This window comes from Vombatus ursinus, unplaced genomic scaffold (genome assembly GCF_900497805.2).
Source record: "Vombatus ursinus unplaced genomic scaffold, bare-nosed wombat genome assembly UNPS02014812.1, whole genome shotgun sequence".
NCBI classification, from domain to species: Eukaryota; Metazoa; Chordata; class Mammalia; order Diprotodontia; family Vombatidae; genus Vombatus; species Vombatus ursinus.
This window is the reverse complement of record NW_020954590.1, coordinates 48,521,609-48,544,908: the sequence shown is the minus strand read 5'-3', so window position 1 is coordinate 48,544,908 and position 23,300 is coordinate 48,521,609. Positions and strand designations below refer to the sequence as shown.

At 36.3% G+C, this 23,300-nt stretch overlaps 1 pseudogene; it reads left to right on the top strand.

The window, feature by feature from the left end:
• Window positions 1-5,843: 5,843 nt before the first annotated feature.
• On the top strand, window positions 5,844-6,136 carry LOC114053715 (annotated as a pseudogene).
• Window positions 6,137-23,300: the final 17,164 nt, after the last annotated feature.

Below are 23,300 nucleotides of genomic sequence, written 5' to 3'. Positions count from 1 at the left end.
ATAAGAAGAGAGAATATGCATTTATATAGCACCCTTTATGTACCAGGCACTAGGCTAAGCACTTTTTACAAATATTAACTCATTCAATTTTCAGGACAGCCCTGGGAGTTAAGTGCTAACATAATCCCCATTTCACAATTAAGGAAACTGAGGCAAACAGAAATTAAGTGATTTGCTCAGGATCAAATAGCTAGTAAGCATCAGAAGCTGGATTTGAACTCAATCTGACTCCAGGCCCAGAGCCAACTCACTGCCTCTGAATTATTTGACTGTAATAATAATAATAATAATAATAATAATAATAATGATAATTAATAGATCAACATTATTCTGTAAAGAGATGTCTCCTGGAGTATCCCAGGGAAGTGTCCTTGGCCCTGTACTATTCAACATTTAAGTCAATGGCTTGGATGATGGTAGAGATGGTAGAGATGTTTATCAAATGTACCAATGACACAAGTTTGCTAGGGCTGGATTTATGGACCTTATCCAAAGTGATGAAATTGAACAAAGATAAATATAAATTCTTCCACTTGGATTAGAAAAATCAACTATTGCAGTATGTGATGGGGAAGGTATGGCCAGGTAACAGTTTATAGAAAAAGATTTTTGGTTTTAGTGGGATTCAAGATTGATACGAGTCAACTGTGTGACATAGCTGTCAAAAATGGTAATTTCAGGCTATGTTAAATAGAGAAGTAGAGAGAAGGAGTTGTATTTATCCTTAAATGAGATCCACAATAATTAAAAAAAATTCAGTTTATGTTTCCACACTAGAAAAAGTTGAGTGAATTAAGAAAGCCTGCTCATTCAATACATTCACACCCATGTGCTTCCTTAAATCATCCACCAAATATGCTGAGGACCTTCCTCTGTATCTTTTCCCTTTTTGTGAATACTAATGGAGTTCAGGGGCTGTACCTTTGCTTATCCCTCACTATCTCCAGTTTTAATGATGGTTTTTTTGTATGTCCATCTTATCCACTTAAGAGATTGTTTAGTTGAATTGAATTCTCCTTGATGGGGACAACAGAAATAAAACAGGAGTTGAGTATTTGTTCCTTTCTACTGATGACAAAAAGTCATCAGTAAATATATCCCCTTTCCTAAGTAGTGTGCCAATTTTTGCTATGTACTTGTTTAGAATGTAGCTTAGAAAAGGGCTTTTTTTTTGCCATTCACATTTGTTTTATCATAATTTTTTCTCTTCCAGCATTCAACCTTTGAGTTTTCAGAGTTTTCGTTCTGTGCATTTTGATTTTTGAGTGCCATTGCTTAGAAGCTTCATTGAGGTGGGAGTCCAAAAGTTGAAATAGATATAATTTATTACTAGGGTATCATTGTGATGGGATCATCTGAGGTAAAAGACTGACTTTGAGACCTAGTCAAATAAATTCCTTAATTGAACTCAGTTTGGTTGGGTACATTACATTTAATTCTTATTGCAAATCACCACTGAACATGTCTTAATTTGTTTTACTTCAAATAAAAATAACAACCCTCCAAAGTTTATTTTAAACTTTGTATCTCTTCCCACAGAAGTAGAGGAGCAAAGGTGGGAGTGACTATACTTCTCCTGGATTTCAGTTTGTCTTCTGTCTTTTTCTGAAAAAAGGAAAATTGGCTGAACAATCTTAAATATCATATTAAGAAAAAAAAAGATTCCCTAGACTTTTCATAACTGATACCAGAGAGCCCTGTTTCTCTTAATTTTGTCAAAAGACAACTTTCTGTTAAATATTCTTATATGCACTGCTCTGATGCCTCTGGGCCTGATGGGAGAAGAATTGCTAAATTCACTGCAGGTGGATCTTCTTTATCTTCCTGAGTTCATGATTTTTCAGAAGCAACTGGGAAAACAGCAGCTTTGGTTGAGACAACTTTTGGACTGGGATCGATTGCTTCCCTCATTTAAGGATGGATGTGCTGTTCGAGTCACATTAGGTGACTCTAAGAGTGAAGTTACTGCTGATACAGGGTCACAGGAAAAGGGAACACCAACTCCTAATGATTGATTCTTTCTTTGCCTTTTTAAAAATTTTTTTCCTTTTCTTTTCTTTTTAGTACAAGCATGAGTGAAAAGTGGGGAGGGGAATAAAGAAGGAAGGAGAAATCAATATGAAAATTGAACTAAGATAGAGTCAAGATATTAGGAGACACCCTGTTTTCCAGAGCTAAGGCCTAGTAAGCAAACTGTGCCCTCACCTCGGCATAACAACAATCCTTTGCACTCACCCTCTGGATGATCTCACTCTCTGGCAAAATCACATAATCATTGTAATGCTTTGACCAGTACCAGGTGTTCTCTGAGGTAGGACAAACACCAGACAAATACCCATGTTCTGGTCATGAAGCCCTGCTATGAATCAAACTTGTTTCATTCTTGCTATGAACACTCTTCATTGTCAGGGCTTCTCATTGTGAAGCCATTAGTGTAAGTATTTAGATCTCCCCCCACTGCCTTGGGTCTCACCCTCTTCCCCCACCAGGGGCAGGGCCCTGGAACATGTATACTTGTTTGCAAGCCATTTCCCTCACTTTGAAACTGAACTTCTGTTTGATTTCCAACTCTCCTGTCTCTTAGCCTGCTCTGTTTGGCTCCAGCCATCCATAGGTTAGAAGCTGGTTTGGTCTGGTTGACATTAATTGTTGTCAGAAGTGGGATTGGACATAGAACTAGGTCATTGGACTCTCTAGTACCAGCAGGAATAGACTAAGTGCCACTGGAGATTTATTTGTCTGGAGCCTGACCCTCCTCTTCTGGTGAGTCTTCCGCCCTTGTCCCTGCTCCAATCCTCTGAGCTCCTGCCTTGACTGAGCTCACCATTCTTTGTAAGGAAAACTCCAGGGCCCCTCCAGTGACCTGGTTCATCTCAGATCACTCTGGTAAGGATATCCTTTCTTAAACTGCACATCTCTGTTAATTGGCCTCTCTGCATGCCTCTGCCTTTTTTTTTTCCTGCATGTTTCTGCAAAATTGTAACTGTGTGCCTCTTGTCCCTCTGTGGGTCTCTGTTGTTTTTTAAACTGCATGCCTCTGTAAAGTTGAAACTGTATGCCTAGGTAACCGTGTGTTACCAAGTATGGACTGTATGGATTGTAACTGCACACTTTGTTAAAACTATCTGTCCATTTGTATCCATCTTGTTGTTTTGCCTATGGTTGTGTAAAATATAAAATGTTTGTGTTATGTTTGTGTTGTGAGCTATATTCCATTTTCTTGAAAGATTTAAAATGCAGCTAGCCAGAAAAACTAAGGACTGCAGCCAGAGAGTTTAGAACACTGGGAAAGATTAATGAACTTTTATGGTTAAAGGATTTGTTCCAGTAAGTAGGGCTAACTCCTATTTTAGGCTTTTTGTGGGAGATTAGGTTATAAGAAGAGAGAAAAAGAAAAAAGATCTGCAAGAAACTTTTTTCTGTCATTTCAGCTTTGGCTATGTTGTAATTGGAGAAATAAAGTCAGATAACCAAAGTTTGTGAGACTACTAAAACATCTTAGCAGATTAAGATGTTTAAAGATTAATAATTTTAAGATTTCAGGGGAGAACTCCTGGCTTCTTGGGAGTAATTCTGGGAACTCACTCCCTTCTGAAATATCTTAGTAAGCTTTGGGGTACCATTTGTAGAATTTAAGGAAAAATAAGGATTGGATTTTATAAAAGTTTAAAAAGTAAATGGCAAGAATAATGGCCTTATTGTTCTAGGGCAATGAAGGAAGGCAGCTAGTTTGGAAGTAATCCCAGAGTGAAGAAAGAAAGAAAAATAGGTAAATGGTTTGCACCTTATAGCAACTTTTTGTTAACCCTTCCTTGATATTTCTTACCATGAAAATAAAAGATTGTTTAAACCAAAGAGACTCTTGTGATTCCCCCACATCAGAGACCCTCTCCCTGTTAACCCCTCACATCCCAAATTAGATTCCTAAATTCAGAAGCTGGAAAAATATAGGAAAACTTGAGTTAGGTTTCAGTTGCAGAAATTTATTAGCTGTGTAATCTTAGTCAAGTTATCTTATCTCTGCCCCAGTTTCCTGATCTGTAAAAAGAAAAAATAATAATGGCACCCACCTCCCAGGGTTGTTGTGAAGATCAAAATAATGTAATGATTGTAAAGTGCTTAATACAGTGACTGGCATATTCTAAGTACTACATTACTATTATTTCTTTAATTGAATGTAATTGTTCCATAACTGACAACTCTAAAATGGTTTTAAAATGGGAAATGCAATTAATGTCATCTGAAGTTTATTGTTTCTGTTTTTATTAACTAAGGACCAGAAACTCAGATTCAAAGACTGATGCAAGGAGTTTTGTCTAAGGGCCCCTACCAGGTCCTTCTGACTATTCCCACAGCTATCAAAATTGTGGGTCATCTGAAGAAAGTTTTTGTTCCTGAGTGGATGGTGGAACCCTCCAGAGACCCCAAGGCTCATCTAGTATGGACCTAGAAGCAACTGACATCCAGATGAGACAGCTGTCCCAAGAGTCTAGATGAGGGCTGAGTATACTGTCCTAGTTTTTTTTCCTCTTCCTTTTTGTTATGTGCCTAACCACCAAAGACCTGATTCATGTGTGTGTTGGCATTTCTCTCTTTGCATTCTTGCCCCCCTCCCCCCAACTTTGCTGCTTGCAAGCAAACAATGGCTAGACAAGACCTATTACTCTCTTTGCCCTATTGGGAGTTCTGTGATGATACCTGGGACCCACTTCCCTGCTAGATACCCTCAAGGAAATAACCTCTTGGGCAATATCTTGTCTTGGCCCAGCTGGCCTCTTGTGACATCTTGGTTTATATCCGTCTGTTTTTTATTGGCCAGAAGGGTAAGGATTCTTTCAGTCCCCCGCCATTTGGCCAAAAAGGGGAAATGACAAGATATTAAGAGACATCTTGTTTTTTAGAGCTAAGGCCCAGCAATCAAACTATGCCCACAGCTTGGCATAACAACAATATCTCATGCTCACTCTCTGGATGATCCAACCCTCTGGCAAAATCACATAATTATTGTATTACTTTGACCAGCACCAGGTACTCTCAAAACTTGGACAAGCACCGGACATGCACTCATGTTCTGGTCATGAATCCCTGCTCTCAATCAAACAGATGTACTACTAAGGAGACATGCTTCTGGCAGTATGAGAGCTACACTTTGACTCCTGGTGTTTTGGTGTTCTGTGGTTACTTCAAGGATTAAGTTCTAAGATGGGACTGGAAAACAGATGATGGGGGATCCAGAAGCCAGGAGTAACTTGTTTTCATCATTTTCTTGATTCTTTATTCAGCTCATGTGTCATAAAGATTATAGGGCTTTTAGTTAGGCTAGTATCCCTGCCTGCTCACTGCCCATCCAGTTACTGACACCCTTCTAAATTTCTTTTTTCAGTCCCTGGAAGACCAGGGATCTCAGTAAATGCTGTGACTCTTAAATATACAATCAGTTTCTAGAATCTATCTATCTAGTTATGACTGGAATAAATTAAAATGTTTCCATTCCAATGTAAGATCACACAGTTCCTTCTTATAGAGTTTTTCAGACTACTTTTACTGGATTTTTAAAAAAAAATAGAATAATTTTTGCATGCTTTAGACTAGAGGTGTCAAATTTTGGGGTGGGCCAGACAGAACCAGATTAAAATGTAACTGGGAAATGTTTAACAAAATAAATAAAAGTACAATACAGCATAGATAATGTCAATTTATGGTTTTCTAAGTCAATATGTTGCTCACAGGGATCTCTTTCTATTTGAATTTGATATCACTGATCAAGACCATCTTAAAAAATACATTATATCTTTTTTTTTTCCCCCGCTTTTGCGTTTGCACTCGGCCCCTCAACTTTCGACATGCAGAACTAGGCCCGTGAGTTGGTGGATCTGTACCTGCAGCGGAAATGCTCAGCGAGCAACAGGATCATCGGGACCAAGGACGTCGCGTCCATCCGGACGAACGTGACCGACGTTGACAAGGTCACAGGTAGATTCAATGGCCAGTTTAAAACTTATGCAATTTGTGGATCAATTCGTAGAATGGGAGAATCTGATGACTCTATTCTCCGACTGGCAAAAAATGATGGTATCGTTTCAAAGAACTTCTAATTGAAGAAATCTTGTGGAAAATGTCTTAATAAATCAGAAAACAGCAATATCTATATCTATATCTATATCTATATCTATCTATCTATATATATAATAATGATGAGTGACCATTCTTCTCCCATTTTATTTGACAAGTTGATATTTTTTTTTCCTCTTAAAAGGATAAAATTGACCAAGTAGTCTTAAATTGGCTCTTGACAGCTGAAACAGAATTATGTCAATTTTCTAGATAACATGGGCAAAATCCCCAATAAATGAATTCTTTAATCCCTTGGGATGCATTCATTATGGAGATGTGGGTGGGGGGGTCATCAATTTATTCAGTGTAACTCAAATCACACTGTAGCCCTGGAGAATGACATAATGTTAGAATTTCAGAGTTAGAAGAGGCTAAAGATCATGCCTAATTTTACAGATAGGAATACTGAGGCCCAGGGAGATTAAATGACTTGCAATAAATTGCATAATTGTGATTTAATTCCAGATATCTGGATTTCTAGATAAGTTTTTTCCTATGTATTTTTTTGTATATATATGGAGCACAAAAGACAATAAAATGACCCAGCTTTATCAGGGACAGACTTACCATATGAAGGACAGTTTGGGAAGGATGGTGGAAACAATTTAGGCCACTAGGACCTAAATTTTGAATTTGGCACATACCACTGGGGTCCTAAAAGGAAAGAGATACCCCCAAACAAGTAAAGTATGGTGAATTTTTTTTTTATTCTTATCTGGGTCTAGCAGGACAAGGCATTGCTGGAAGGGAGAAATGAACTTGGACTGGTTATTTCTACTGATTTCATGCTAATGGAGGTGGGAAGGAGACTGTTGGGGAAATGGTGGTTAGTTGGTAGTCAAACCTTCTAAAAAGAGGAAAGGATTTGGGATGGTTATTGCTGATCATACTCTGACAGGGTGTCTCAAATGTTATAGCTTCTCTGGGGTTTCTTCATTTAACTGGATCATTGCACTGGGTTCCCTAAAGAGTATAGGTTAAAGGAATCCTCCCAAGTTATTAATGCCAATTTTTTTTGACTGTGAAAAGAATCACTATCTGCTGGGAGAACTTCTGTGTCAATGTGTACAGACAACAATTTTACCTACTGTGAAATGATTGGATATCTATCTGCAGAACTAAAGGATTTTAGAATTTGAAAAAAAAGCTAGAATTTATATTGGACTTTAAAGTTAACTCATTTGATCCTCACAACAAGCTTGTGAAGAGGGTCCCTTTATTATCCATATTTTACAGAATCTTGGTGCCATCTAGTCTAGTTCCCTCATTAGGAGGAACTTGACCTCTCCTAAAGAATAAACACACAGCAGTAGCTCATCCCATTCTGGACCACAGCTATTAAAATAGGCTGCTGACTAGGGTCTCATGAGCTATTTAAGGAGACGATACATCTTCAAGAAATAAGCAGAAAATAATTCTAACACACTCTCTTGTTTTTCCTTTCACCAACTGCCTTTGAGATATTCATTGGCCATCAACCCTACTCAGGAAAAGAGAAGAAAAGAGACTCTGGGCACTGTAATTTAGGAAGTATATATGGAAATGCTGGAGCATATCCAGAAGAGGGTAGCATGTATAGAAAGGATAGTAATAGGAGGATTGGCTGGGGGAGCTAGGAATATTTAACTTGGAGAAGAAAAGAGTTAGCTGGGTTATGATAGCTTTCTTCAAATGCTGTCTTGAGGCATAAGGGTTAGACTTATTTTGCTTGGCATTAAAAGACTGGACCAGGAACAATGAGTAGAAGTTGCAGAAAGAAAGATATAGGCTTGACATAAACTTCCTAATAAGTAAGAATGCCCCAAAGTTGAATGAGTTGTCTCTGGAGGTAAAAGGGGTTCTTGGTCAGGCATGGATTGGTCTAGAAGGCCTCTGAATTCCTTTCGAAATTTGAAATTCTGTGATTAAGGCTACCTTAGAGAAAAAGATCCTTGTGGCAAGCAATAACACAGCAATGTCTTCCACCAATCCCTTTTTGTGTCTGGAAATGAAGTCTAGCCTAACCATAAGTCCCTGAGAACACTTTTAATATTCTAATTCTGGAATTTCAGTTTGTTTTCTTCTTTAGGATATAACTCACATTAATCTGATTTGGCATTTTGGGAGTTTGAAACCCAAAGGACTTTAAAATCTCAAATCTTCCCTTTTCTCCTTTGAAAATTTCATACTCTTAAGAAGGAAGCCCCAGGTTTTTTGTGGTCTGAAAACTTCTCAGGTCCTCAAATCTAAGAAAATTAAGTAATTTAAATTTCGAATTCTAAACTCTTGCAAGCAAATGTCTAGAAAACTAAAGGGCATCTTCAAACTAAAACAAAGTCAAGGTCAAAATAAAAGTAATAAAGGCAAAATAGGTTTTAGAAAGATGACTTGTGTTGTCAACTGCATGTGAATCAATAAGAATTAAAAAATATTTTCTGGCATGTAGACTTCATGGCTCACAGGTAAATAATATCACCAGAAGAATGCTAGTTTTAAAAAGATGGGCCCTTTAAGGCAGAACTCTTTAACTAGACAAGAGAGGAAATCACAAAAGATAAAAAAGACAATTCTCATCATATGAAATTAAAAAGGATTTTATGAAGAAAATCGGTGTAACTAAGATAAGAAAGGAAGTGATTTATAGGGAAAAATCTTTGCATCAGAGGGTCTGATATCCATGATATAGAAAGACCATAAGCCATTTTCCAATGGATAAATGGTCAAAAGATAATACATATTTTTCAAGAGAATTTCAAATCATTTACAACCATATGAATGATTTTTCTAAATTATTAATGAGGGAAAGGCAAACAAAAACATCTGAGGTCTCACCTCAGATAAATAAGCAGAGGTATCAAAAGATGGGACTATTCAATATTGGAGAGGTGGTCAACAGAGAGGCATACTTAATATGCTTTTGATAGATCTATTAATTAGTCTAATTCTTCTGAAAAGTAATTTGAAACTATGTTAAGGACTATGTTAAGGACTATGACTAAAATGTTCATACTCTGACAGGGTGTCTCAAGTGTTACAGCTTCTCTGGGGTTTCTTCATTTAACTGGATCATTAAGGCAAAAGTCTCATTGCTAGACATACAGCCCAAGGAGATCAGACAGAAAATTCTGAAACACACAAAAATACCATAACAACACTTTTTGGAGCAGAAAAAACTGGAAACAAAGCACATTACCATTGATTTGGAGAGTGGTTAGGCAAATTATGATATTTGAACATAACGGAATATTATTATACTTTTGAGAAATTATGAATATAAAGATTATAGGGAAGTGTGAAAAGATATATGAACTGATACAGAGTGAAGTATGCAGAACCAAGAAAATAATATATGTAATGGCAAAAAAGTAAATGGAAAAGACAAAAAAAAATTGTAACTAAACTGACCAAGCTTGGTCCTGATGAAGAGATATGAGAATACACCTCTCTCCTTTCTTTGTTGATGTGGTGGGGGTTGGGAGAGGGTATGGGTGTGGAACACTGCATTTATTATTTGATTATGTTGATTGGTTTTGTTGAACTGCTTTCATTTCTTTTTTATTCTTTAATTTTTTTATTCTTTGTTGAAAAGTATGGACCTCTGGATAAGAAATGGAGGAGAGAAATGTTGGGAGATTATGGTGATGTAAAAACAAAAATTATCAATAAAAAGTTTTTTTAAATATAGTAGTTTATTTTAGGGAGGATCTTGGGCAAGGGTCATTAAAAGAATTGTGCAACTGTTTAATTCTACATACAGTTCATTGTCCACTCGAAGCATCATTTTCTGCTTTTACTTCAATGATTCTTAGTTATATTACATTATAATTACTCATAACCCCATCAACCAAGTAGCTGACAAACCCAATGTAGCTTGTGCTATACCCGGGTGCTTATAGAATGAAACGTCTGAGTTATATTTTGAGGGAATGATCACATTTTGATTGGCTCAAATTCTCACCCAGAAACCTGGGAAAACCTTAGTATTGGATAGCCCTGAAGGTTATCACATATTCATTGCCAAACTCCATTGCAATGTCATTTGACTTAAAGCCTAAGATGTAAGTTGGATGGTTTATAGCTGAAACTAGCAGCATTAACTTTTTTTTTTCACATTGGCTTATCCATAATGACAACACAACAGAACTAACTTGTGTGGAGCAAAAACATAATGAATTTGCAGTGTGGGGACCTATGTTCAAAGCCTGGTCCTGCAACTTAAATTATATATAACGGTATAGAATCACCTAGGTAGCACAAAGGAGAGAGTGTCTGACCTGGAGTCAGAAGACTCTTACTAATTTTGTGACTTCGGGCAAGTCATCTAACCTCTGTTCGCATCAGTTTCCTCATCTGTAAAATGGGGATAATAATAGCACCTACCTCCCAAGGTTGTCGTAAGGGTCAAATGAGATAATGTTTGTGCTTGGCACACTGCTTGGTATGTAGTAGGTGCTAAGTAAATGCTAGTTGTTATTGTTGTTATTATCTTTAATTATTTGACCACAGGTAAGTCACCTAACTTCTCTGAGTCTCATTTTCCTGCTCTGAAACATGAAGGGGTTAGAATCAATAGCCTCAAAGGTCTTATGAACTTTCCTCAAACTATTTGCTTTAGCTTCTCTTTTTGCAGAATCTGGTCTGATGGGATATACCTACAATTGCCTGACATCTTCATTAAGTGTGTGTTGACCCAGCAATAGTTTTTATTTTCAATTTCTGTTCCCTCCATGAATGGTTTTAGATATGCCATGATTCAGCTGAAATACAAACTTAGATTTATTGTGTAGGTTTAGGGAAGGGTAGAATTATGGAAAGAAATTATTTCTCAACACCATTGAAACAATATATCTCTTTTATGTCTGGAAAGTAGCACAGAGTCAACTGAATATATAGCTTTGTATTTATTAAAACAGAGCAGTAACCCTTCATTGTGTTTCATTTATTGAAAATAAGATTTCCATTTACATCTCATTAGCATGCTGATTAGGATTTGGGTATGGATTTTAAAAGATTTTTCTTTATTAGTGCAGATCATGACACAGTGAACACAATTAACAATGTTTACTCCCTAATAAAATCACTTTACTACTTCCCAAGTTTGTATGTACACTCACACAGATTTGGGTTGCTACCTTGAGATTTTAGGGGTATCTATTGCTAAAACTATAGCTCATGAGACCTTTTTGGTGTGTTTCCCATTAACAATCAGCTACTGGACACAATTATCTCTTAGCAAAGGCATCACTAAGATAGCACAGTAGGAACAGTAGCTACAAAACATTTTTCCTCTGCATTCACAAACCTGGGGCACACTTTAATACAGATCTTTAGAAGAGTAGGCATGAACTTAGTGTGCAATGATAGTGATGCACACATGTACAATGTATGTGTGCATGAACCTATTTGTACATGTGGCCAAGGTTACTCAAACTTATAATACTATAGTGCTCTGAGTGTTTTTGTAAAGCCCTGATGTGGGGCCCTCCTGACTGTAGTGTCTCTGTTAGATTGGTTGCTCAGTTGGGCTTCAAGGTGTCCTTTCCAAATCAAGAAAGTTTTTTTTTTTTTTTTTTTTTTTTGCCAGGGCTTGCCCTCTCAAGTCCACAGCTGGCTTCTTTCTCTGCCGCCAGAGGTCCCATTCCTGGAAGCTGCTCTGGATCCCTAGCGACTGTTTTTATGAATCTGTCTGGAACATTTCTCTGCTTCCTGATGCAGTGCTTTCTATTGGTGAATAGCAACACTTCAAAGTGATGAGTTCCAGGAGGAGAGAGAAATCTTCTCCCTCTTCCCTAAAAGCAATTCCTTCTTTGATGCTAAGGTCCTCCTCCACTTCTGGCTTGTACTGATGAGCTCTTGAATTGCTGGATGGTTTGCTTTTTAAATATAGGCCCAAGTTTTTGTTGTTGCTCAGTAATTTTATTCATGTCCAACTCTTCATGATCCTATTTGGGGTTTTGTTGGAAAAGGTATTGGAGTAGTTTGCCATTTCCTTCTTTAACTCATTTTACAGATGAGGAAATTAAGAGAAACAAGTTGAAGTGACTTGCCCAGGGTCACACAGCTAGTAAACATCTGAAGCCAGATGTGAACTCAGGAAGATGAGTCTTCCTAACTCCAGGCCCAGCCCTCTATCCATTGTACCACCTAGCTGCCCTCACAGGTCCAAGGGGCATGCTTAATTTTCTTAGCTGATCACTAGATCTTTCCTATGAGGTGTTGCTTTTCTGCAATGGCCAAATCTTTTTAAGTTGATTAAGGAACTTTACACATTGTTGCAAGGTTGTAGGAAAACTCCTTAAAATCTCCTTTGCATGGGAAAGATGCCTGTGGATCTATCAAGCATTTTTTTTGGATAAAAATATAGATTGTGTAATGTAAGCTCAGTAAACAGCTTTTTGTATCATCACAGTTTCATATCAGTGAAATATCTTCTTGAGATCATGTTTGCTTAAGGTCTCATGTAGGTGTTTATTTTCTCAAAACTATGTTAAGTCTAGGCAAGCCAAAACATAATATACTATGCTATGCTAGTCTATGTGGTATGCATGATATAAGATATATGGTATCATATCCTATATCATCATGATATGATGCTATTATGATATGCTATTATATGATATAGTTTTACATTATGGTCATCGAAGTTAAAGTCTTAGCCACTCCTACTAGATTGTAGGTCTATTGAGGAAAATGGACCACGCTTTATTTATCTGTGTATCTTCCTCCAGCACCTAGCACAATGCATTATACATAGTTTAATATTTTAAAAGATCCATGGTTTTATCCTTCTATTTTATTTATTATCCACTTCTTTTCCATGCCAAAAGGTTTCTTCAACATTTTGTGGCCAAAACCCCAAAATTTCATTATCTGATGGCCTTCTTTTAGATAGTAAACTGCTCAGAATTTAGCTATTAAACCGAGTAGAAAATTTATTAATCAATCATTCACTCAATCATGGCCATTTCCAGCAGCAATTAAAATAAGGTTTCTCTGAATTTGAGGAGTTAAAAATGATAATGATAATAGCTGGCATTCATATAATACTTTAGGATTGATGAAATACTTTACATAGGTTCTCTTATTTGATCTTTATTACAACTCTGTGAGGGAGGTGCTATTATTATCCCCATTTTATAGATGAGGAATCTGAGACTGAGAGAGGTTGAGCAACTTGCCCTGGATCACATAGCTTATAAAGTCTGAGGAAGGATTTGAATTCAGGTCTTCTTAACTACAAGTCCAATACATTATCTATTGTGACAATAAAATTTCCCCCCTCATTTCAGTTGTTTTTTTCATTTGGCAGAAAATATCTCTTAAAACAAGTAATTATGTGGCAACCCAGCATTGGCAGGATGGGAGGACAATAAGGAACAAATCCATTCAAATGACTTACATTCGCAAATGAGATTTATAAAAAGACTCTCTTTATAGTTGACTGGAGATAGAAGTGGGTTGATGTGGCAGTTGCCAAGATTAGAATGGTGATGTGACAGTTCTAAATATGAGCTTTCCCTTCTCACACAGGAAAAATTTCATATCTGACATGTTAGGAATGTTCCCTTTTTTGGGGGGGGAATTCTAAGATGGTGATTGGTAGGGAGCAAAGTTTAATTTGCCACTTCCATTTCTAGAGCTATGCTTTGTCAGCTTTGAGTATAGTCATTAGTTGAGGGGGTTAAGTATATGAGATTGGAATGTTTCCTACTTAAAGTTAGATGACCGGGGGTAATGGAAGGTTTTATCTATGATGCCATGTGTGAGGCCCTTTGGATTGTGGTGGAGACTTATCTATGAAGTTGTTATTGGGACAAGATTGGGACTCCTTGGTTCATTTTAGGGGTAAAAGCAAAAGAAAACAAGGAATAATTAACACTTAAAGGATACTCACCAACTGATATTAGTAATTTTAATAGTATTTTTTCCAATGATATGTAAAGAGAATTTTTAGCATTCATTTTTAACATGATTATGAGTTCCAAATTTTTCTCCCTTCCTTCCCTCCCCTCTTCCTAAAATGGTAAGCAATTTGATCTAGGTTATATATATGCAATCATGTAAACTATATTTCTATATTAGTCACAGTTGTGAAAGAAGAAACAGACCAAAAAGAAGGAGCCATGAGAAAAAGAAAAGTGAAAATAGTATGCTCTGATCTGCATTCAGCCTCCATAGTTCTTTCTCTGGATATGGATAGCATTTTCCATCATGAGTCCTTTGTAATTGTCTTGAAACATTGCATTGCTGAGAACAGCTAAATCATTCATAGTTGATCATCACATAGTGACTGGTTTAACACAGGGGTTAGTCCCTGGAAGATCATAAGTACCACACATATTGACAGAAAAATTGTTAATATAATTACAGAAAACTGTTAATACCAAATATAATATTACTTGCCACTTCCTTAAATGATCCTAGTGATGTCAGAATTTCAGTAATGTCCTTGCATTCCTACTCTTAAGATATTATTCTCTATTAGGTTGAGCTGAACTGTACCCTAAGGCCCCCGCTCCCCCACCAGGGATTTTACCTTGTAAAGGAATCTAGCTTGAACTGGAAGGATGCACCCTTTTTTTGGGATTCATGGCATGAAGGACAAAACAACCAGAATGAAGTAGTTTCCCTTCCCTGGATTGCTAAGGGTGACTGGGGTCTCATGACCAGGCTTTGCTACCTCATACTACCTCCTCTCCCTTTTCTCCTAAAAGTATAAGAACCTTTTCCTATGAGTCTGCTGGTGGGACATTGCCCAGCAATGGGCAAGGTTTACTACTCTGTTATCTTAATTAAAGGCATTTTATTCCTCCACTCATGAATTTGATTAATTTTGGGACTTGATAATATACTCCAACCCATAATGTTGGAACTAGAAGGCACCTTTGAGGGAAGATAATCCAACCACTCACTCATTTTACAAATCAGGAAACTGAGACCTCCAAGATGTGTTTTGCCACAGGCCACACAATTATTGAGTGGTAGAACCAGAACTAGAACCCAAGATTCCTAACTTGTAGTTAAATGCTCAAGACTTTTATTTAAGAATATATTTTTTAAAAGGCAAAGGCAGAGAGAGAGGGATGTGGAGGCAGCAGTATCTGCAGCTGCAGCAATATTTTGGTTTCCAGGCCTTTCACTGTCTTTTATTCCACTGTTCATAAGCCTCAGCATAGAGCTCAAGTTGAATATGTCAGCGATTCATAGACTCTTAATTTAAAAACAGTTGTACTCATGGGGTAGATTACTATGACTTGGACACATAAGGGCCAGGAAAGAATTCTCTTACAGGTATTCCTATTAATTCTGTAGGTTATTTGTAACTCTTCTCAATTAAATTGTTGTTATACTAATATTTTGAGGTCCTCTCTGGCACTATCATATTTGACATTAATTAAGCTATCATTACAATGTTAGTTGCCCATTTTAGTAGGGATGTGATAAAACTTTTAGAGGGTTTTGGGAAGAACAACAGAAATATTTAAAAAGTTGCAAAAATCAGACCCATGCAGAAAGATCAGAGCAATTGGAACTATCTAGTCCAAACAAAATAATGCTGAAGTGTGGTTTGGAAAAGAAGTAAACTATAGAAACTATTATTTCCAAATGGAAGAAAGATAGTAGAAATAGAGATTAAAAAAAAAAGACTTCTTTTGAAATCCACATCCCATTATTTTGTTAACAAAAAAACTTTTGTCTTTGATGTCTTTCAGAGTCAGCTGTGTTGTGTAGTGAATAGAGTGCTGATCTTGGAGTCAGCAAGACCTGAGTTCAAATCTGACCTTAATCACTTCAATAACAGCTGACATTTATATAGAGTTTACTGTGCTAAGTCCTTTATAATTATTATCTCATTTGATCCTCACAACAACCCTGGGATATGGGTGCCATTATTATCTCCATTTTACAGATGAGGAAACTGAGATAAAAAAAGAGGTTAAGTGACTTGCCTAAGGTTACATAGCTAGTGTCTGAGGCTACAGCTGAACTGTCTCCATGCCTGGCCCTCTATGCACTGCATCACCTAGCTCCCTACTTATTAGCATGACCATGGGCAAGTCACTTAAACTTTGCCTCAGTTTCCTCACTATAAAATGGCAGTAACAATAGCATTTAGCTCCCATGGTTGTTGTGAGGATCAAATGAGATAATTTTTATAAACTCCTTAGCACAGTGCCTGGCACATGGTAGGTGCTTAGTTAATGCTTGTTTCCTTCCTTCCTTATGCTTTCTACCTCTTTGCTTTAAGTGTAACCTGGCTTTCCTGTAGTCCTGTCTAAGAGTGGCTGCTTCTCTTACTCTCCTCATTTCATAGGATCTGAAGGTGTACTCTCTATGTTCCCGCCTTCTCGTAGACAATTGCAGGCTCTTGCTCTGTCACCTTCCTTTACCAACCTCTCTTCCCTTGAAGATCATGATATCCAAACAGACCACTCCCTTTCCCTCCTAGCCACTACCATCTACTGACTCTCAGGACTCTATCATTTCCATTATAACAGCATATCTTTTTTTTTTCCTTATAAATTTGAGATTTGGAAACATTCCTTAGAAGATGGACATAGGTGTCATGAAATTGTATGTATTGAATATAATCAGTGCAGAAGATTTCCCTGCCCTGCCTTTAACTCCACTTAACATTTGGAGTTCTTTTGCAATTATGCTAGAAGTCATGTTAAAGCAAAGATAGAGCCCATAGAGTCATGAGAAACTAAGAGGAAAAAATACTAGCTCTAAAAGCCTGTCAGTCTTCCATGAGATTTGTTAGAGTCCAATGAATGCTATGCTTTCAAACATCAACTCTTTTTCTTATCAAGTATAAACATATCAATTGTTAGTCATTATTTTAAGATGTTAGTTTTTCTTTTAGGGTCTTCACACAGGTGAAGATTTCTGAGAGCTTGAACACTCTGGTCATTTTGGGAAAGCCGATAGAGTATTGAAAGAAGAACGTCCCATCATGTGGAAGTCAAAATGCATGGTTAAAAATGCACATTGGCCTTTTTTATTTTGGGGGAGCGGTTTGTTTGGGGTACACAGATAAATCACAACTATCATCAGACAGCCTTTTGCCTGAAATAGACAGCCTTCTGTCGATTTACCCATAGTTGTTGCACTAATTGAAATGTTCGTATGCTTATGTTTTGAGATCTACTCTAGCACAATTAGTTTCACCAGATGAAAAACACAGAGACCAGTTCAGCCCAGCAGATAATCAATTTTTTATGCTCATTATCATTTAGATGAGTCTTGTAGAAGAGAATGATTTCAGCACAGTGCATTTTAATGCTGAGTAATACCTTATCCCTTTAGGTCATCCAGAGGAAGGCTTACATGCTCAAAGTTAAAATGTTTGCACCTTGTATTGTTGTTGGGGCCAGAAAAGAAAACCAAGGAAAACTTTGTGAAAATTAAACCAGAGCCTGGGGTCCAGTAGAATTCAACGGTCATCTTTTTCATTTGTATTTTTAAGAGGCCAATCTTTTATCATAAAATGTATGATATTTTTGAGTGTTACAAAAATTCCCATCAGTGTATTCTTTTTCTTTTCCCTTCCTAACACAGAGTAAATGCTTTTAGGAGTGACATGAGGACAATTAAAATCATGAGCATATCTGAAAGTTCTCTGCCAATAAACTAAAAATGACAGAATAGAAAAAAGAATGGGGAGAAAATGAGATTTCATTGCCTTATTATGTAGGGCTTTGTATGTTATTAGGAATTTTAACAAGGACAAGTAACACCTGCTAATAGATGAATGGGAAGGACAGAGAGAGGGCTCTGTATTAATGATTCCAATAACCCTGGGCTCATGAGTAATAACAACAGAGATGGTGACATCTATAAAATTCCTAAATATCTTGTTTATCTAATATTTTATATCATAGGAGTGGCTGAGTGACTTTGCTTGCTCAATTTACTGTATGTAAGTGAAAGTATAGAAAAGAATTAAAGACCTTAGCAGTACTTTGAGTCTGGTACTAATGTTCTCCAAACTATTTCTTTTACTATGATTTTTTGCCTCAAACAAAATGACTTTATAGGTGCCAAAGATACCCCTCCTGTGATCCCATCTCCCAGATGTATATTCCATAAATATGAGGATATATAGCAGAACAAGTGAATGGATAACTGAGGCTCCTGAATAGGAAGGAATGAGTAACACAGGCTAAGTGGGTAAGAGTGAATAGTGCATAGAATATTACAGTGTATGTGGAGAAGTTTATGCTATAGCTCCCTATGTGTAATCGTTTTTTATCATCTAGAACAGGAATTTACTAAAGTAGAGAAACAGAGATGGGGAGGTCAAACCAGAGGTATGTACCTTAAAAATGTACCTACCAGAGAAAAACCACACTTCTCTTTCTAAAGAAACAACTCGCAGTGATAATCTAGGGGAAATTTATGGCTTTAGATTATAAATCACCCTCCTTGATCTTTATTTATTTCTCCCCCTTACACACTTGGACTAATTAAAAAGGAGTCAGAGCCAGCTCTACGAGGTTGATAACTTCTCAAGGGAAGAACCCATTGTTCAACCATTGCATCCCCCGCCTCCAGGCCTGGCAGAAGGGCACAGCTTCCACATTCAGTTGAATATTGCATATTCTATTGCTTTTTTCCCCGTAGACCCTCTCTACCTCCCCACTTATAGCTTTCTTCAAATAATCACACAACCAAAGACAGTGTGCAGAATTTGTTTTATATATTAGGGATGGTAAATTAGCACAGAAAGGGTATGTGGTGAATAGAACATCCAGTGAGAAAAGAAATGATCCTCATAGGTAGTGGAGATATGGTAATTAGTGATTTTTTTTTTATTACAGAGAAGGAAGGGGCATCCTGTTTAGATGGGGGGGAGGGGTTAGTTAGTTAATTAGCACCTTTCCCCCATGGCTCTGAGTTACAAGAAATAGAAAAGATGTGTGACTGTCTCACCTCAACTGGATTCAGTTCACACCTTAGGGCTATACCTCCCATGATACCGTCTCCATCATCAGTGATTATCAGTCTTTCTTGCTGAGGAAGGAAGAAAGTTAGGGGTACCTACACTGGCCCACATGTTTCCCTCTTAAGATGGAGAATGTCTTTGCTCCTCTCAAACTTCTCATATCTTCCACTTTTCTTCTTTCCTGAACTCTTCATCAACTTCACAGTCACCTATATGTGCAATCTCCCAGAATTTTTTTTCCCAAAACATAGGGTACTAGGCATTTTAGGAATTCCTATGCCTGAGAAACATGGCTACAAGTCTCTCTCTCTCTTTTTTAATTTCAGAGATATTATTTATTTTTCAAAATTAATTTATTTTGATTTATCAACAATCACTTCCATTTGCTTTTGAATTTAAAATTTTTCTCCCCCTTCCTCCCCACCACCCGCCCCAACACAGTGCACATTCTGATATAGGCTATACATATACATTCCTATTAAACATATTTTCATATTAGTGATGTTTTAAGTAAGAATTAGAACCAATGGAGGAACCACCAGAAAGAGGAAATAAAACTCAACAGAGGAAAAAAAATAGCAAATAGTATGCTTCTATTTGCATTCAAACTCCATAGTTATTTCTTTGGATGTGGATAGCATTTTCCATCACGAGGCCTTTGGAGGTGTCTTAGATTCTTGTATGGCTGGGAAGGCTTAAGTTCATCAATATTAGTCATTACACAATGTGGCTGTTATTGTGTACAATGTTCTCCTGGTTCTGCTCACTTCACTCAGCATCAGACCATACAAGTCTTTCCAGGTTTTTCTGAAGTCAGTCTGTTCATCATTTCTTATAGCACAATAGTATTCCATTACATTCATATACCACGACTTGTTCAGCCATTCCCTAATTGATGGGCATCCTCTCAATTTCCAATTCTTTGCCACCACAAAAAGAGTTGCTATAAATATTTTTGTACATGTGGGTCCTTTTCCAATTTGTATGATCTCTTTGGGATATAGCCCTAGAAGTGCTATTGCTGGGTCAAAGGGTATACATATTTTTATAGCACTTTGGGCATAGTTCCAAATTGCTCTCCAAAATGATTGGATCATTTCACAACTCTATCAACAATAAATTGGTGTTCCAATTTTCCCACATCTTCTCCAACATTTATCTTTTTCTTGTTTTGTCATCTTGGCTAATCTGATAGGTGTGATGTGGTACCTTAGAGTTGTTTTGATTTGCATTTCTCTAATCAATAGTGATTTAGAGCATTTTTTCATATGATATAGATGGCTTTAATTTCTTCATCTGAGAACTGCCTGTTCATATCCTTTGACCATTTATCAATTGGGGAATGACTTGTATTCTTATACATTTGACTTAATTCTCTATATATTTTAGAAATGAGGCCCTTATCAGAGAGACTGGTTGTAAAAGTTCTTTCCCAATTTTCTACCTTCCTTCTAATCTTAGTTGCATTGGTTTTGTTTGTGCAAAAACTTCTCAATTTAATGTAATCAAAGTTATCCATTTTGCTTTTCGTAATGTTCTCTATCTCCTATTTGGTCATGAATTCTTCTGTTTTCCATAAATCTGATAGGCGAACTATTCCTTGCTCTCCCAGTTTGCTTATAGTATCAGCCTTTATATCTAAATCATGAACCCATTTTGACTTTATTTTAGTACATGGTGTGAGATTTTGATCAATGCCTAGTTTCTGCCATACTCTTCTCCAGTTTTCCCAGCAGTTTTTTTCCAAAGAGTGGGTTCTTATCCCTGAAGCTGGGGTTTTGGGGTTTATCAAATAATAGATTACTACAGTCATTGACTACTGTGTCTTGCATACTTAACCTATTCCACTGATCCATTACTCTATTTCTTAACCAGTACCAAGCAGTTTTGATGATTGCTGCTTTATAATAGAATTTACGATCTGGAATGTCTAGGCCACCTTCCTCTGCATTTCTTTTCATTAGTTCCCTTGATATTCTGGACCTTTTGTTCTTCCAAATGAATTTTGTTATTTTTTCTAACTCTATAAAATAATTTTTTGGTAGTTTGATTGTATGGCATGGAATAAGTAAATTATCTTAGGTAGAATTGTCATTTTTATTATATTAGCTTGGCCTACCCATGAGCAACTGATCTTTTTCCAATTATTTAGATCTGACTTTATTTGTGTGAAAAGTGTTTTGTAATTGCGTTCAGATAGTACCTGGGTTTGTTTCAGGAAGTAGACTCCTAAATATTTTATAATGTCTACAGTAAGTTTAAATGGAATTTCTCTTTCTGTCTCTTGCTGTTGGATTTTGTTGGTAATATATAGAAATGCCAATGATTTATGTGGGTTTATTTTATAGCCTGCAACTTAGTTAAAGGTATTTATTATTTCAAGTAGTATTTTTTACTAGATTCTCTAGGATTCTCTAAGTATATTATCACGTCATCTACAAAGACTGATAGCTTTGTTTCTTCTTTGCCAATTTTAATACCTTCAATTTCTTTTTCTTCTCTTATTGCTAAAGCTAATGTTTCCAGCATCATGTTGAACAACAGTGGTGATAATGGACATCCTTGTTTCACCCCCAATCTTATTGGAAATGCTTCTAGCTTGTCCCCATTACATATGATGCTTGCTGACAGTTTTAGGTAGATGCTATTTATGATTTTAAAGAAGACTCCATTTATTCCTATGCTCTCTAGTGTTTTTAATAGGAATGGGTGTTGTATTTGGTCAAAAACTTTTTCTGCATCTATTGAGATGATCATGTGGTTTTTGTTAGTTTTGGTGTTGATACGATAAATTATGCTAATAGTTTTCTTAATATTGAATCAGCCCTGCATTCCTTGTATAAATCCTACCTGGTCATAGTGTATTATTCTTGTGATAAGTTGCTGTAATCTATTTGCTAATATTTTATTTAAAATTTTTGCATCTATATTCATTAGAAAAATTGGTCTATAATTTTCTTTCCCTGTTTTGACTCTTCCTGGTTTAGGTATCAGCACCAAATTTGTATCATAAAAAGAATTTGGTAAGACTCCTTCACTTATTTTCCCAAATAGTCTACATAGTATTGGAATTAATTGTTCTTAAATGTTTGATAGAATTTGCATATAAATCCATCTGGCCCTGGAGATTTTTTCCTAGGGAGTTCATCAATCACTTGTTCAATTTCTTTTTCTGAGATGGGGTTATTTAAGTATTTTACTTCCTCTTCTGTTAATCTGGGCAATTTATATTTTTGTAAATATGTATCCATTTCATTAAGATTGTAAAATTTATTGGCATACAGTTGGGCAAAATAGTTCCTAATTATTGTTTTAATTTCTTCTTCCTTGGTGGTAGATTCACCCTTTTCATTCTTGATACTAGTAATTTGGTTTTCTTCTTTCTTTTTTTAAATTAAATTAACCAAAGGTTTATCTATTTTATTGTTTTTTTCATAAAATCAGCTCTTAGTTTTATTTATTAGCTCAATAGTTTTCTTAATTTCAATTTTATTGATTTTTCCTTTGATTTTCAATATTTCTAATTTGGTGTTTAATTGAAGATTTTTCATTTGTTCTTTTTCTGTTTTTTTTAGTTGTATGCCCAATTCATTGATCTTCTCTTTTTCTATTTTATTTATGTAAGCATTTAGAGATATAAAACTTCCCCTAAGACCTGTTTTCACTGCATCCCCTAAGTTTTGGTATGTAGTTTCATTATTGTCATTCTCTTGAATGAAGTTATTGATTGTTTCTATGATTTGTTGTTTGACTCAATCATTTTTTTAGGATTAGATTATTTAGTTTCCAATTATTTTTTGGTCTATCTTTCCATGGCCCTTTATTACATATAATTTTTATTGCATCATGATCTGAAAAGGATGCATTTAATATTTCTGCCTTTGTGCATTGAATTCTGAGGTTTTTATGTCCTAGTACAGGGTCAATTTTTGTGTATGTGCCATGTACTGCCGAGAAAAAAGTATATTCCTTTCTATCCCCATTCAGTTTTCTCCAGAGGTCTATCATACCTAACTTTTCTAATGTTCTATTCACCTCCTTAACTTCTTTCTTGTTTACTTTGTGGTTAGTTTTATCTAGTTCAGATAGGGGGAGGTTGATGTCCCCTACTAGTATAGTTCTGCTGTCTATTTCTTCCTGTAACTCCCTGAACTTCTCCTCTAAGAATCTGGATGTTATACCATTTGGTGCATACATGTTTAGTAATGATATTACTTCATTGTCTGTGGTGCCTTTTAGCAGGATGTAGTTTCCTTCC